Source organism: Culex pipiens, chromosome 2 (genome assembly GCF_016801865.2).
Source record: "Culex pipiens pallens isolate TS chromosome 2, TS_CPP_V2, whole genome shotgun sequence".
Classification (NCBI taxonomy): Eukaryota; Metazoa; Arthropoda; class Insecta; order Diptera; family Culicidae; genus Culex; species Culex pipiens.
The window spans coordinates 178,772,641-178,790,766 of NC_068938.1; the positions used below are offsets into that span (position 1 = coordinate 178,772,641).

General features: G+C 36.8%; 1 protein-coding gene across 1 annotated transcript in view; it reads left to right on the forward strand.

Moving 5' to 3' along the window:
- Window positions 1-833: 833 nt before the first annotated feature.
- Window positions 834-18,126, forward strand: part of LOC120414943 (spondin-1) — a 72,963-nt gene continuing 55,670 nt past the window's right edge. Inside the window, exons 1-2 of the mRNA XM_052707459.1 lie at window positions 834-902; window positions 14,008-14,199. The gene's annotated coding sequence lies outside the window, so the exon portion shown is untranslated. The remainder of the gene's footprint in view (window positions 903-14,007; window positions 14,200-18,126) is intronic.

An 18,126-nucleotide genomic window follows, 5' to 3' on the forward strand; every position in this document is an offset into this window, starting at 1 on the left:
TCTCCGGTTTTTGCGAGCGGTATATTATGTAAAAATGTCCAGGGAATCCGATAAAAATATTTCCAGACATAGGCTTTTTGGTCCAGACACCGTCAAAACGGCATTTTAAAGTTTCATACGCCCTTTTCATATGTTAGGCTAGATTTTTGAAACTTCTTACTATTTTTCTTTGAAAGGCAAACTTATTACCTTTCATTTGCGTATAAAACAATTGAAATCGTTTAAAATGGCGAGGAGTTATGATTTTTCGAAAAAAGTGGATTTGCGAAAATCGACGAAAATTGCCATTTTTCAGACCACCCTAACACGCCGTAGGTCACCCTTATGGCCAAACAAAAAAATATGGGTCTAATTATTTCGGCCAGGGAACCCCCAGAAAAAATTGAGCCCGATCCGTGGACTTTTGTTTTTTCCTTGGTAGGGTTGGGGAATTGCTGAAATAGTATTTCATTCATTTTAAAAACAATCCAAAGCATAAACCAAATTGTTTTCTCACGCCCTAATTTTGTGATAAACACACCGTCCCAACATCGCTGCCACACACTGTTCCCCCGACCACGCTTCCCCACCGCATTGAATCAATTCCTCCCTTCTCACTAAAACTTGGTCAAAACAAAACTCCACCACCCCTCCCGTCTCCATCACAAACCCATGGCACGAAATCAAAACAGAGAAGATTTTCCTCCCCGAGCACGCCGGCTTTTGCTCCCGTTTAGCTCACTTTCTCACGCTCTCACGCAGCATCCCTCTGCTTACGCTCAGCTCTCCGCAAAAGAATCTCAAGATTCGCAATATTTTGACCAACGTTCCCGGTGGGACCGTGTTCAGTTTATTTTTGACCGCCGAACCGTTCGGACGCGAATTTTCCGACCTTGTGTGTGAGAGTGGTGAGGAATTTGGAGGTTGGTTTGAGGAGGAATTTGGTGCCGTTTTAATTCTTTTTTGATTGCTTGCTCAGGATTACGACAGTGTGTAAAGTGAGTGCACTTGACCTCCACGCTCGATTTGGGATAACTGAAATTTGATGAACCCAATGAAAGTTCGCATTGTGTTCGTGCGCTACCTGGGGAATCATTCAGAGGAAAAAAGTGTGAATGAAATTAAATGAAATGATGCTGAGAGAGGAAAATTACGAGGAAAAGTGAAATTAAAAAATCGCATTCAGAATTTCTGCCCCAGGATCGTGTTTGTGAAGCCGTGGGCAACCACCGCAGTTGTGATTTTTGCTGCTGATAATAAAGGGAAAAAAAGAATTTGAAAATAATATATACACACTTTTTAACCACTATCTCTGTCTGGCGTGCGCGAACACGCACACACACACACAGAACCCAGTAAGTCGTAAACAAGAATGAGTGTGCTCTTGCTATGGTGCTGCGATTAATTGTTCGAATTATCAGAGGGTAGTGATGCAAAAAATAATGTTAAACAGCGAAGAAGAAACGGAACGGAGGCAAGGAAAATCACTTGCAAACAAGAAATCGCGTATGTCATGGTGAAATGACGTTTGCACCGTTGATCGGAGATTTTTTTTACGGAAAATAAGAAATTTTACAATGCCGAATGCTTAAGAAACAATGGATGTGAATTGAAGTTTTATTTCTGTCCTTTTTAAATTTCAAGTTTTTCCCTTATAAAACATTTTACGATGACAAACTGAACATATCTTGTTTCTGTGATACATATTTTCAATTGTTAATTATACAATTGTTGTTAATCGGTTGTCATGTAAAGTTTTCAAATATTTTCTGAGTAGTTTTTGATAACCGTCATTGTATTACTATGTTGTTTTATTGTTAGACATACTTTACCCAGCGGCACCCTAAAGTCAAATAAAACAAGTTAAAACATTGTCTTTTTTATTATATAGATCGTGCTATTTAGAATTTGTTTTGACGTTCCAAGAAATCCCCGTTTTAATGTTTGACCATGAATAAACAAAACAATTGAGAAAAAAATATTTTACTGCGTTTCTTTGCATTGTGAACTGGTGAAATTTACAACATTTTCCATTGAATTTAACATTTTTACATATTTTTTAAGGTAAAATTACTTTAAAAAGAGGGTATATTCAACCATCCCAAATCTCACCCTTCCAATATGTTTTTTTTTTAATTTTGTATTAATTTAGTTGAATTTGATTGCTATAGTCCCGAGTTCTAATCAAAATAGAAAATAGTAGACGTGCATGCAAAAGTGACATGCGATCTAAAATTCTTTTTTTCAAGTTGTCACACATGCAGGATCAGATCGGTACTACTTTTCTATGAAGAGTGACAACATTTCACGGATTTTCACTGATTTTCTAGAATATCAAGAAAGCTACACAAAATGACATCCTCTACTCAATTTGTCCCTAAATCGACGTGCGACAAGATATCAAGATCTCGATGATTTATAACATTAGGAAACCTATAAATACAAGCCAAAACTCAACATTGTTCTCGGTCAAAAATCAGAAATAGCATAAGGTTTGAACACATCTTAAAATATTCAGAAACAATTATCGGATTATGTTGTTTTCACAGAGATTTTTTTTAATTCTTGGCAGTAAATCACGTTCCTTTTTCATGTTATGAATCAAAATTTTATAATAAATACAGATCATAATTGATGAGACTCCAAGCAATGATTTGACGTGAAATACAAAATTATAAAAACTTATTTTTTAAACAAGTAATCAATATTTTATATTTGTTAAGGCATTTTTTATGAGAATCGCTAATTGCGATAACTTAGTACTTTTTTGAAATTTTTAAGAGCGAGTCCACGAACAGTTTGGACCTCACCAATCTACCAGAAATGTACATATAAAACTAGCATCTTGCCAAAATATGAGCACTCTTGGTCAACGGGAAATGGGGTAAATCGGGACACAAAGTCTGAAGGTTGAAAAACGTAAAAATATTAAAATTGCTTTTACTTAGGCAAAATTAAATTTAATTTCAAAATTCATAATGCATCTGAAAGGGCTTAGAAAATGTGACGTTATTGGTATTTTAGTGTTAAAATAGCATAATTTTCAAACTCAAATAAAAGAGTGTTCCATCCAGTTATCAACTCGATTCAACCTGCTGCTTTTTGGGGACATCTGGGACTCAGCGATGCCAGATTATTTTATGACAGATCTGTGTTTTCTTTAAAATAAATCTGTATTTTATCTGTATCATGTTGAGTTTGAAGCCAAAGAAGACATTTTTATATTTTTAACAATAGATTTAAGCTTTTTAATCATATTTAAGCTATCACTGAATAGTTGAAACTATTAAGTATCATTTTTTTTTAAATCTGTGTCTACAGATTTTTGTGATTTTTGGGATCGAAAAATCTGTCAACTACAGATTTATCTGTATATCTGGCATGGCTGCTGGGACTACCTTCTGAGACTGAGAACGCTTAGGGTAAGGCAGCTTAACATATTAAATAAACACTTTTACCTTAAGTAAATGTTTGGTTGTAATTTTTAGCTCGGGGTCCCCTAAGATCCCGTTTTCTGGGGATAATTTTATCATATTCGTGTTCCTGAGACAAATTCACAATATAAACATGCATAAAAATGTTTATTTTCATCCATTTGAACCCTTTCAAAAATGAAAGTTTAAAAAATTAAGAATCTGCTTTTTTTCTGGTGTCATTTAGTATCCTTGGAAACGAACTAGATTTTCAATAAATGTGAATCGTATTCTTGAATGAGAATCTATTAAAATTTAGGACTATATTTTTTAAGGACCTTTTAGTGATAACACATAAACATGACGAAATCCAGTCTGCAATGCGACAACAATCAAGGATAAAAAAAAATGATAGCGGCCACACGTTGTCTTTAAAGCTCTATCTTAAAACGGGAAGTAATTAGAGCCATTTTTGTAATTTAAGTTAAAACGGTTTTGATAAAAAGAGTTTTTTATTTATCAATTCAGGATTTCGTTGTATCGAGTTGATGTCTTCTAGAAATTTGTAGAGCTAATCTAACAAACATTTCTGTCCCAAAAGAATTACATTATTTGAAACGCTTTAATTTCTTCAAGGTATAATAGGATCCCTGAACACGCTCCAATCGAAAGAATTAAAATAACGTGATTATTCTGCCAATAAATAAAATTGCAAATTTTGAATATAAATGGTATACAATCATCTTAAGTAACCATGCGCACTCACGTTTATCTGTGAGAGTAACAAAAAAGGGAGGGATATTAACAATTATATTTATTGGCAGAGAATTTACTAAAATTTATTTCTGTCGAGTGGAGCATGTTCAGAGAGTCAGAATCCACCATCATCTTCAAAAATATCGAATTTTGTAGTTCAAGATCAATTGAAAATTATTCAAGGCCTGGCCCAAAACTTTACTGAAAAATATCTTGACTTTTGACTATTATTTCATAACAAAATGTTTTCCAAAATTAAAAAAAAAATGCACCAAATCAACATCGCAATTCCTGACGCCTCGCGGGTCACGAATGAGTTCACGCGATTCACGAGAGTCCGATCGTGGTGCACTCACACAAAACAACCCTCCGCGTGCAGACAAACCCAGCGACGATCGTCCACACGGACGGAGAGGATCTTGAAAGTTCAAACGTCGGCGTATTCGTGCGACTCTTATCAGAGTACGAGTGGCGCGTCGGTTGACGGACGGCCGGCTCCGCGAACGTGTTGTTGCAGTCTTCCCCGGTGCGGGGGTCATTTCAATTCATATCAAGGCAATTAATGCGTCATCTCGGGATGCGCGGTTTGTGGACCGAACACGTGCTCCGACACGATGGCCGGCGTGTTAGGGAGTCTATTGAATTGAACCAATTCAGTTGCCGGGGGGAGATTCCCAAAGCTTGGGCTAGATGGAATTGAGTAGAGGAGCCAACGAGTGCGATCTTGAACTTGTTGTGAGAATTAATTTGTTGTGCAACGGCAATTAGCGTTATGGATTGATTCCATTTAAGGTAATAAGTTGACTGAACATAACATTTTTGTGCTAAGTAATTTTTTATAAATTTTATTATTAAAAGGAAAGCAATACATAGAAAATTATGATTAAGACGTCGTCGTGCTATCTTGTCGCACCCGCCATTTTGACGTTCCGAGAAAAACGCGTTTTAATCGTTTTAATGTTTGACCTTGAATAAAAACGAAAGCACGCAATGTAAACAATAACACGTTTTGTTTGGCTGACCATAATGAGCATTGTCCCGAAGTTTGGTTGAAGTTGGTTGCTGGAGTCCCGAGGTATAATTAAAAATGTTGACGGTAGTTTAACTTGTACGTGCGTCGAACGCGTTCTGACCTGAAAACTTTTTGGCCAGTTGTCGCACTTACATCAATTTTCAGGGAGTGACAAGATAGCACGACAAGATTCAAACTACTTTCATATGAAAAGTTACAAAAATGCACGAAGTTTTTTCGGATTTCGTTGAATATCTCAGGATTGAAATCGAATTTTGGGGATCTGTGAAGGTCAAAAGGTGAGGCAATGTGAGCTGCACAAAATGGCGTTCTTAACTTAATTTGGCCCAAAATGACGTACGACAAGTTAGCACGACGGCGACGAACATTGGGATTCGCGCAATTCAATGAGTTTGAATTTCATGTTGATTTCAGGTGGAAATTTGAAATTTTCACTTTCCGTACTGAGAATTTTTGTACCGTCCTGGGACAGAATGTTTTGCTTGGGGAATTTGAAAATTTCAAATTTCAGACTAGGGACTCGTAATCGGGCTATAGTGGACGAAATTGGATGCTTTAAATTGCAAGAGGTGGGTTTTTTTGTCCTCTATCTGACCACCACAAAATTTCCCTCCGAGGGGTTAAACCGGTTCCGGGACAATCCGGATTGTTTAACCGTATTGTTCCGAAACAGTATTTTTGGTCGAAAAATGTCAATAAAAAAGATGAAAACAATGTATATTTCGAACAAATATTGTTAAAACTTGTTAAATAGAGACTCTTACAACATAAAATAGCAATTTTATAAAAATAGTTGTTTATAAACTAATATTTTGATAAGTTTTACATAAAAAAAACTAAATTTAATCCAATTTTTAATATAAACTAACTTAATAAAGTTATCAGAAGTTCAAAGTTGTCACAAACTGGCTAGAGGTACTAGTATTTGACACAGAAACAACATTTCATAAATGAATTCACTTAAATCGATCAGATTTTGTACTTTTATTAGGGGTACGGACAATTATTTGACCTCTTTATTTGTCTTTTTTCAGTAAACTATTTTTGTATTTTTTAAGAAAAAGTTTTTTGCAAATCCAATGACAGTGTCTTAAAGAGGACATTCTGCCGCGTCGATTGATGTATAAAACATGGCACTTTAGTCGAATTTTATGTACTTTCATATCACAAACATTTTCCGTACGGGGGGGTACGGACAAATATTTGACTCACTGTAGGTAACGTCCACAATGCAACCGCATCGTAATAAAAATTTCCTCAACAATATGACATTCGTTAGTGTGATAAACGGAATGGTTTGATGGAGTCGCCCAGCACTTCATCTGTCGCACTCGGAAGACATCCTTCGCCGATTTTCCGTGTCAACTGGTACACTAAAACTACAAGACAACCGTTTCTAGTTTGTCTTGTGTGCTCAGTTGGAAAATCCGGTGCAGCGAGTTTGTCCAAAGTTCTTGGAATGCTCAATTTCACTTTGGGGAGCGTTCATCCATTACGTAACGCTGTTTTGTAGAGCTACGGATGGTTCAAAAGTTGTGATGCTTTTCAAGGTATAAAATTGTATTGGGTAGTACGTTGCGTAATTTATGAACGACCCCTTCAGTAGACTGCTCAACCGGCAGGCAACTCAAACACTGGATGGAACGTGTCTGCTTGTGCGCACCGGAACAAACTTGTAGCGTGACGTGCTGTCTCTCGGCTGGACCCGGTGGGGCTGCTTCATTCCGGTGCAAACATTAACTGTTCTAGTACAGCTCTCCCTCGATTTGAAAATACTTCTTTTTATTTGATTATTTGTTTTCATCAAATTTCACATTTTACCTAATTTGATTCTACTAAAACAAAAATTTTGTAACTGTTGATGATGACTGTACCTCTTAAAGGCAACAAAGATTTCTCATCCAGTAATGGTATCTAACAGCCAATCTGGGTGATTTACTTCGGTCGAACAATTTCCGCAGTCAATGTAAACAATATTCATGAACTGCTTCCTGTTGGCCAAGAAACACTATACACGGAGCAACGATTTCATCGCTTACGGTGATGACTTTCAGCTTTACTGTTAATTAAACCGATAGTGTACCGGCTAATGGATGAAGTTTTGGATTAAATGGCCAGTCAAGAAGGTAATATAGATTGAAGATTTTGGTTCTGTTCAAGACAGCGAAGTTTGAAGCATAAGCATATGTTGCACTTGAGATACAGGGCAAAAGCACTCAATTGAGAGCTATCATCACAAAAGCATAATCTGTAATGCGATTCAAGATGGCTTCAATTAATTTTCATTGAAGCTTATTGTTAAGGCCCTGACCATGGGAAAGTACGGACCTGCATCTAGTTGACGTTCGTGGAAATTTAATCTGCAGGAAATCCTTCATTTATTCAACTGTCTGCCCTTCAATAATAACATTGACGTTGATCATACGCCATTTGTGTATTCAATTACAACATAGTTGTAGCAACAACAACGATTTCAACTCAGACTGAATGAGTGTATTTTCATGATAACTTTCGATAAGTTTTCTCAATTGCCAAAATACTCCAAAAATTACACCAAAACAAAACTCAAAATTTTATCCCATTTTTGTCACTCTCGCGTCACACGTCAGCCAAATGTCCCCGTCAAGCTTCTGTTAAGCTTAGGAGTTGCAAAAATTTCTATTAACTCATCTCGCATCAATTATGCCGCACCCAGGCTTGTCGTCGGAAAAAAAAAGTTTCCCGCCGATGGGTTTTTAACCGGCTTTAGGGTGGGTTTACAATGAGATAAAGAGCTTTCACTTTTTTGTGAAAGCCAAGTTTTCCAGAACCACTCCATGGAAGCTGGAAAAAAGTTTTGCGACTCTTTATTCTGTGCTCGGCAAAAAAAATGGCGGGAAAAAGTACAAAACAAATTGCTGTCTCACACCTCGACAGCTTAAGAACTCGGGAATTAGATCAAGTGTTTGCTGGATTTTGGGGGAGGCTTGTGAAAAAACCTGAGAGTAATTTCAATTGTTGAAAATTATGAATATTTAAAAATATGTTTGCAACATTTTTCTGTTGCGAAATTACTTCCTTTTCCTGTCATTCTTGAATGACAAAATTCTTCTTATTCATCATCCATTTGAGAGCTGAAAAGTTCAACTTTTCAACCATTTTCGATACTGTTTTGTAGTTTGGCTTTATATTGCCGGCAAATAAAAAAAACTTATTGAAAAACACGATTTTTTCAGCACCAGTTAACTGGTAAACTGATTTTTGAGCAAAGCAAAATCCCTTTCCTACATCATCTTTTTAAACGTACACGAGCTTCAGCGGGTTTCCATTAGATCCCCAGCAAAAAGCATAAATCAAAGAACCAACAACGGCTGGCTAGCGGCGACGGGAAACCCCCTGATGGCACTCTAAACCAGCGCCAAGATTAAGACAGTTTGTGGTGAATGTGTCCCAAGGATGGTAAAAACTTTCGCCCGCATCCTCGCCGTTTTTTATTTCTGGGGGAAAATATTTAATCACACAACGACGCTGTCGTGCTATCTTGCCGCACGTCGCATTTTGACGTTCCGAGAAAAACGCGCTTTAAATAAACAAAAAGTCGAGTACGCAATGTAAACAATAACAAACATTTTTTGTTTGGTGCATTGTTCCGAAGTTTGGTTGAATTTGGTTGCCGGAGTCCCGAGTAATAATTAAAAATGTTTACGTTAGTTGGGCATGTACGTGTGTCAAACACGTTCTGACCTGAAATACAAAAAAAAAGGTCCAAAAATGCACGGAGTTTTTTGATTTTTTGGGAATCAGTGAAGGTCAAAAGATGAAGTATTGTGAGCTGCACAAAGTGGCGTTCTTAACTCAATTTGGGCCAAAATGCACGTGCGACAAGATAGCACAACAGCGACCACAAGAGAGATAAGCTTTTTTGTCTTGTCCTAAAGCGCCAACAGTGGAGATTCCTCTTCGGGGATGGCTTTCGACGGGAAAAAACCTCAACGATCTTTTTTCTCCATTTCGGTTCAGCATGTTTTATAAATAATTAAAAGAATCCGCCCGTCGCTGCTCGGTGAAAGGAACGCGCGCGCCAGTCGGGTGGATTTCGAAGGCAAACATTTGCATAAACGGGCCTCCGAGTCCGATTCAGTCCGACTTTCCAGCGTAGGAACTGGGCTGGCGCTTGATGGTCTCGTTGGTAGCATAATCCTTATGCTAATGCCATTAATATATAAGTTAATTAGCCGCGGGAGGTTTGCGATTGCGAGTATCCGGGACAGAGTTGGCAGACATGTTTGAAGAAAAAAAGAAGCTTCAAGTTCCAGGATTCGCAAGAGAGCTAGATTGAGCTGGCAACTGATTTGATGATGTGTTGTTAAACATTTGATCTGCTTAGACTCGTATACAAATGAGGAAGGTATGCTTTCATCATTAATATATTATTAATTATGTAAACATTGGAATTGAAGAATCAACCCTCTCATGCCACATTTTTTTATTTTCCCTTTGTTTAAGGAAAAAAATTAGGCCTATCAAAAAGATGCATTCTCTTGATTTTCAATTAAATTCTTTTATTTTTAAATACTTTAAAATAAAAATATCCACGATGCCCAAGACGCCATTTCGATGCCGTCGTGCTTACTTGTCGTACGTCGCTTTTGGACATTCCGAAAAAAACGCATTTTAATATTTGACTTTGAATAAACAAAAACGAGAGCTCGCAATGTAAACAATAACAAACATGTTTGGTTTGGCTGACCATTCTATGCATTTTCCCGAAGTTTGGTTGAATTTGGTTGTCGAAGTTCCGAGTTGTAATTACAGTCATGCCTCGGTTTAGCACCGCATATGGGGGATGCAAAACCAAAGCACAGAGCTTATGGGATTTTGGTTATATGGGAGACATTGACTATAATCGAATGGAAAATCATGCAAACAACAAAAAATATATTGTTTTGGAATCGGGATGATGGCATTTAACCATTATTATTAAAATAACATGAAAATTTTCACAAAAATACGTTTTTTTCCTGTAATTTGAAAATGCAGTTTTTTTACTTTAAAAAAACCTAACAATACTAAAAATACTTAAAATAAATACTTGTTATTGCAATATGGGTATCAAATGGTTTTGTAATACATTTCAAATGTCATAAAACTTTTGGAAAATACTGAAAATTTTCACAAAACTACGTATTTTTAAAAAAATACTCAAAATCTCAAATCATTGGAATTTTATCATACCTTTTGAATTCGAAAGATTTCACGTATTTTCGAAAAAAACACTCAAAATTTCAATTGGTTAACAAATGATCGGAATTTTTTCAAACATTTCTTAAATAAAAAAAAATTAAGATATTGAAATTTTGAGTATTTAATCAGAAAATTTTGTGAAAATGTTGAGCATTTTCAAAAAAAATGTTATAACAGAGCAATTCCAGCTCAAATCAGGAATTTTTCTGGTACTTTTGTACCCGACCATCACCGATTTCAATGAAACTTTGTAGACATGTTATCCTAGGCCTATATAAGCCATTTTTGTGTATATGGAGCCAATTGTACTCGAAAATGACATTTGAGAAGGGCGTAAGTTATTCAGATATTTTTGTATTCTGGAATTAAAAAATGACTGTATCTCGAAGTCGTTGCATCGTATCAAAAAGTGGTCAAAGACAAACTTGTAGGAAATTGGACGGGCTTTCTGAAAAGAATACACTGAGAGAAAAATACACGCCACTTCTATGAGATTTTTAAATTTTTATGATAAAAACTTAAAATTTAAGGTGAAGTCACGATTTTTTTTTATTCAAAAATTTTGAGGAAATAGCCTAAAATGTGACAAAAAGACTCACGAATAAATCAGGATGGTATGTATCTCCTAAAAAAATATAAAAATCATTTACTAAAAATGTTTTTTTTTTTTGAAAAATGGTCAAAACGTCAAAATTGTCGAAAATCGATAGTGGGAATCGATTCTGCAGACAATTTTACATATTGACCATTTTCCTAAGTCCAATCCTTGCGAAGTTACAGCGGTTTTAAAAATTGGATGCATGGGCTTACAGATATAAGCTTAATTACATTGCTCATAACTGAAAACAGAATATTTTTTTCAGTGTGGTAGAAATCTGGATAGTAAATCATCTTACGTAAATATTAAAACGAGTCAAATTGAAAAGCTAACAAAGGCAATCTTATGGGAAATTGGACGAGCTTTCTGGTAAAAATATTTTCGAGACTGAAAATTCAAGTCTGTCATATAGAAAATGCCAAAAACCACCAAAAAAGCTGTTTTTTTCAACATTTTTATTTTAAAACCGCTTTAACTTCGCAAGGATTGGACTTAGGAAAATGATCAATATGGAGACTTTTATGTATAATTGTCTGGAGAATCGATTCCCACTATCGATTTTGAAAATTTAGGCGTTTAGACCATTTTTCAAAAAAACATTTTTAGTAAATGATTTTTGTATTTTTTTAGGAGAGACATACCATCCTGCAGTTTTCGTGAGTCTTTTTGTCACATTTTAGGCTATTTCCTCAAAAATTTGAACAAAAAAAATCGTGACTTCACCTTAAATTTTAACTTTTTATCATAAAAATTGAAAAATCCCATAGAAGTGGCGTGTATTTTTCAGAAAGCCCGTCCAATTTCCTACAAGTTTGTCTTTGACCACTTTTTGGTACGATGCAACGCTTTCGAGATACAGTCATTTTTTAATTACAGAATACAAAAATAACTAACTTAAACTTACGCCCTTCTCAAATGTCATTTTCGAGTACAATTGAATCCATATACACAAAAATGGCTTATATAGGTCTAGGATAACATGTCTACAAAGTTTCATTGAAATCGGAGAGGATCGGGTACAAAAGCACCAGAAAAATTTCTGATTTGAGCTGGATTTGCTCAGCTTTCAAAATTTATTAAAATATATCGATCATTTGATACCCATATTGTGAAAAACTGATATTTTGAGATTTTTTTCGAAAACACGTAGTTTTTTTACTAAAAGTAATATTTTCATAAAATTGTGTGACAACTTTCAAAATGTTTGAAAAATCCCGAACGTTTGATATCCATATTGTACAAAACTGAAATTTTGAAATGTTTTCATTAGTCGGGCATGTACGTCTGTCAAACGCGTTCTGATCTGAAATCCCTTTGCCCTTTGTCACACTTACAATTTTCATGCTGTGGTAAGGTATTACGACACGATTGAAACATCATCACGATTGAAACAAACATGACCGGGACCGTGGTGTAGGGGTAAGCGTGGTTGCCTCTCACCCAGTCGGCCTGGGTTCGATCCCGGACGGTCCCGGTGGCATTTTTCGAGACTAGATTTGTCTGACCACGCCTTCCGTCGGATGGGGAAGTAAATGTTGGCCCGGTCTAACCTAGAGGGTTAGGTCGATAGCTCAGTCCAGGTGTAGAAGACGTCTCCCTGGGTCCAGTCTCTGTGGAGTCGCTGGTAGGCAGTTGGACTCACAATCCAAAGGTCGTCAGTTCGAATCCCGGGTTGGATGGAAGCTTAGGTTTAAAAAGAGGTTTGCAATTGCCTCAACAATCAAGCTTTCGGACACTTAGTTTCGAGTAGGAATCTCACAATCGAGAACGCCAAGGCAATGCTGCAGAGCGAATAATTTGATTTGATTTGATTTTTGAAATATCTTTCATGTGTAGAGTGACAACTAAAGAGTAGAGGGTGACGAGCGGGAAATCTCGGGGAAATTTTCCCGGGAAATTTGCCATTTTTGGAACTCTCGATTCTCGGGAGAATTGGTCGAGGCTCCCGGGAACTTTTATACTTATGAATATTGATGCAAAATAATATAAAGAAAGCAGAAAAAATTTAGATGACATATATTTTATACAATTTTTTGTTGTTGTTAATTCATTTATTTCTGACTGATTTAACCTTCTTGGTAATTCTCTGCCCTATTCAATAAAGAGGAAAAATATTTAGCCATATTGATGTTCAATTGTTTAAATGCTTCAGTAATTTGGTGCTTCAGAAAAAGTAAATTAAAACTTGTTATCCATTAACGATTTCTATTTCTCCCCGTATCTCCATTGACTATCAGTATTTTCAAAACAAACAAAACACACAATTTCCCCGATAAGCCCTATCAACAATAAGACAATAAGCGCTCGGATGCTCTCGATGTTTCCAAGCCAATCTTCAATTTTCCAATAACTTCTAATCCAGATCGTCCCTTCTCATTTCCAACATTGTGGAAGATAAGCTGATATTGCCACCCATCCCCTCCCGCCCACAGAATTCAATCACTTGAAACTGATCAACATTGAGTACCACATAGTCAAACCCCAATTCCTGCAGAAATAGATTCCAATTGGAAGAAGCAAAAAAGCCTTCGCTTGTCGGCATGGGGATGAGCCTGTTTTGTCGAGTTGAGTATGTGCTCGGAATTTCGTGAGGAAAACATCATTTCGAATGAAAAAAAAAACCCGTAAAATAATACTTTCTCTACTCGGCGAAAAAAAGGGGTGGAAAATCGAGAAGCAAATTGTGCAAGGTACGGAGTGTTTTCTCAACCGTAAAATAAGGTTGTACAGTTTTATCATCGCCGAGGAAAACAAGGTTGAAAGCAAGTGCACACAAAATGTCATAAAAAAGAAGCTTCCAACTCGAAGAAATGGAAGATTGGCATTGCTCTCCGGCGAGACTCTGTGAGAATCTTGAATGTGGAAAAAATAAGGTGAAAAACGAGATAAACGGAAAAGGATAATACTCGGTACGGCCGGAGTGCCTGAGCAAGCATCATTTGGATATCTGCTTTTCGTTATTGTTATTATTATTTTCCCCCGTATACTTTTTTTTTCTTGGGCAGAGCGAAGGATTTTCCCCCAACGTAGACAGTGAGAAAGCAACTTTTCTTTCGTGGGATTCCGTTTCCCAACCCGACGCGCAACGCACGATTGGATTACGAGCTTTTCCGGCTCCAGTGAAAAGTTGAAGCAACCAGTAGTGGAAAAGAAGAGGGAAAACCAGACTTTTAGCACAGCACAACCGGAAGGTTCAGGTAAGTTCAAGCGAAGCTTACTTTTCAACCGGATATATACAGGTGGGGGGGACATGTTTATTCTCTAGATTTGATGCTTTTGGTGACACTGTGCAGAGTGATGGCTTTGGTGTTGAGTTGGTGGTGTTTGTTTTCGTCTTTGGTTATTTGAGACTGTAATTCAATTATCATTGCTTGAAAAAATTACGAAGATTTTCAGGATAACAAACTTGATGACAAAAGAACCAATATTTCATCTCCAAAAACGCTTTGAATCGTATTGACAACAAAAGTTTCTAAACTTTACAAGTTCCACAAACAGCACAATGAACGATCAGCAGCATCCAACATTCATCTGCAATGCTGCGGCAAAGTTGCTCCTTCGCTTCAGCCGGAATCCGGAACAAAAACGGTGTCTGGGTCAAAATAGGACCATAAATTTCCCTGCTCGGCGTCGTTTTCACAATTTGCGGCCCACCGCTACTAACTGGGCCCGCTGTAGTAAGTTTGGGTTAGCTTGGGGTGGAAATTTCAATTAAATTCCTAGGGAAAGGCCTTTCGTATGTTTATATACTCGCATGAAGGTGGAAATAAAGTTTTATAATCTCTTTCGGTGGAAGGCCTCTTCACCGCTGAGAACTACAAACCGACTCGTTTTAATCTGTGGTCTTTTGAGTAAAATGTTGTGCTTTAATTACTTTGGTTAATTAAAAGGATGCTGGGAGAGAGAGCTTTCGACAAAAATGATCATGTTTCACAGTTCAGATACCTTTACAACGTCTGGAAGGTTCGACCGTTTAGAGGTCAGTCCAAAAAAACACCTTAAGCTTTCCGGTTTTATGAATTTTAAATCGACTCCAACGTTTAAAGCTCAGCCTTTTTCCTAAACCACCCTAGCACATAAATCAATTCATGTTATATGCTCAAAACCCGAAGTTTATTTTTCCTTCATATGCTTTCACCCCTGTCAACGCCTCATGTTATCTCATATTGCGATTTAAACTCATTCTCGGTATATTTGTTATGATACACATCTATTTTGACGTTAAATCCCTGCCCGCTCATTCCGCCCCGGCTGCAAGCTTCATCCATCTTCTCGTTGCACAAACAGTAAATCTCCATCAGATTTGGTTTCCTCACCCCCCAAACTCGCAGTGTGGTATCTTTTTTTCGTTGGCAGAATACATTTCTCCCGGGGTTTGATTTATATACCGCCACGATGTACAATGGCTTGAAGTAGAGCAAACAAATCAGATTGAATTTCAATATTGCCTTAAAAATGTTTACCGAACTCAGAGCGTAAGCAAAGCGAGGAATTCGGCCGAAAAGATAGAAATAGAAGTTTTTCTCAGGAGAAAGTTGGAAGCAATCTTTGAGTGATAATGACATTTAAAAATGATAGTCGTAACGCAACACACATGTTTTAATGTGAAAAAAGTTCTAACCCATGTAATGCCTAATTTTTTTTCAAAATTTTCCATCAGAATTTGATAGTTTAAAAAAAACATTGTTTGTTCTCTGATTTTTTGGGATGATTTCTGGAGTTTTATTTCCAAAAGGTCCAATAAATCAAATTTTCAGTTTTTGCTTTTTGGGTGTTTTTGAAGCCGCCTTGAGTCAGGGGTATTTCAAAACACAAAAAGCAAAAACTGAAAATTTGGTTTATTGGACCTTTAAAAAAACAGATTTAAGGACTTTACAAATGCAGAAAAACCTGTTTTCGTTTTCCAGGCATACATTTTATTTGGAACATTTAATTGTTTTTGTATCGAAATTTAAAAAAAATCCTAAAATTTCAAGGCCTTCTATGCTCTAACAGAATATTTTGTAGAAAATGGATTGATAAGTTAAACATTTGCTAAGCAATACAGGACTTTCTAACTTAAAAACGTGATATCTTAAAAATCGTCACGACGCTAACTTGTCGCACGTGCATTTTGGGCCAAATTGAGTTAAGAACGCCATTTTGTGTAGCTAACAATGCCTCTCCTTTTGACCTTCACAGATCCCCAAAATTTGATTTCAATCCTGAGACATCCAACGAATTCCGAAAAAACTCCGTGAATTTTGTCACTTTTCATGTGAAAGTAGTGTCAATCTGGTCGTGCTATCTTGACACAGCCTGAAAATTGATGTAAGTGTGAAAACTGGCCAAAAGGATTTCAGGTCAGAACGCGTTTGACGCACGTACATGCCCGACTATCGTAAACACTTGTTATAATATCTCTGGACTCCGTCAATCAACTTCAACCAAACTTCGGGACAATGCAAAGAATGGTCAGCCAAACAAAACGTGTTTGTTATTGTTTACATTGTGTGCTTTCTTTTTTTGTTTATTCAAGATCAAACATTAAAACGCGTTTTTCTCGGAACGTCGAAATGGCGGGTGCGACAAGATAGCACGATAGCGTCGGAATGAGGTTTTTCAAAAATCTAAGAAAAAGAAAGAGTGCCACGAGCGCGGATCACCAAATGTCACCAAACTTGGGGTTCTTTGTTTATGAGGCAAAAACAACCCCAATGCCAAATCAGTGTTGCAAATGAGTGATAGAAAAGCTATCAATTGATTATCTCTGCACCAAAAACATCCGAGGGTATAGCGGCCGTCACTATAGCTTGTGAGATCTCTTCTTGTGTCTAGTGATTCCCAGCGATGTAATTCTCTCTCTATAACTCCTCCCCTTTTCGCTATATGCGCTCTCAACGCAGAGTCTCTTAATCTCTCTGAAAACTGCAATGAAAGAACGTGAGATGGCGATTAGGAGCCGACCACGCATGACGTCCCGTTAAACTTCGTTTGCGGAATTGGTTTTGTGGTTAAACGCTGTTGCGGTATGATGATCGTGGAAGTGGGAATGAGAGAGAAAACGAGAAAACGGGTTCGGCTATATTCGGCGCTGAGAGTTTCAATAAGGAGAGAAGAGCAGTTGTATTTGAGGCATGAATATTCAGTCGGGATATTTGTAGTTGCTGAGAGCTGATATTTTGATATTTTAACAACCCTGTCAACAATGTCTAACAATAAATTTTATTCTCAACCTCTCGAAAAAAAATGTTGCTGGGATTGTTTTCCTTAATAAAGAATGTCTAAATGAAAAAAAACGGTGCACATTATAAAAAAACGTTTATCAATCCACAATTAGGTGGTTGATGCCTTCCTCACATTTACCAAGTAGTTCAACTCCTAAATTGTCCTAATCCAGATTTGCACTGTTTACGGCCTTACGGCTTATTGAGCCGACTTGGTCCAAAACAGGTACCAGCACCGAAAAGGAACTGATAAAAATAAGTTTATGAATAAAAAAAATATACCTGATACAGACATTTCCAGAAAATATGCAGACTCTATTCGATTCTGGCTTTTGAGGTTTTGTATAAAATTTTTATAGCACAACTTTCAAAATACTTGACTTAACCTAATATTTTTTAAATAGGGTTTTATTGGACCCTTAAGAAGGAATAAAATGGGAAACCTGGCCAAATTCGATTCAGCCAGTTCTGATTAATGCGTGTGGAAAGAAAATCATGTCTACACACATCTCCACAGTAATTTGCTCAGAAGATGATTCTGAGTCGAAATATATCGAGAAATTAAAAAGAGAAATGTGAGCCGGTAACATGGAGTGAAACTTTCGCAGCTGTCATGGAAAACTTCACAGCACCTTGACAGAAAGTTTAACTTCATGTTGCACTTTTAATTTCTCGATACGTGAAGGTATTAGATGTATTTAGGAAGTTTTATTTTTGAGTGATTTTATAGCCTTTCCTCAATGAGAAAGGCAAAAATGATTAGTCATTTTCGATGGTAAATTTGATTTGCGTGTAAACATGATTTTTGAGTTTGTTATATCTCCGGTATCAGTTTTGGCACCATCCATTACTCTACGCTCTGGTCTAAATCCGGGCTTCCTTGGAGCTATCCCCTTAAATCAAAAATTGACTCACCAC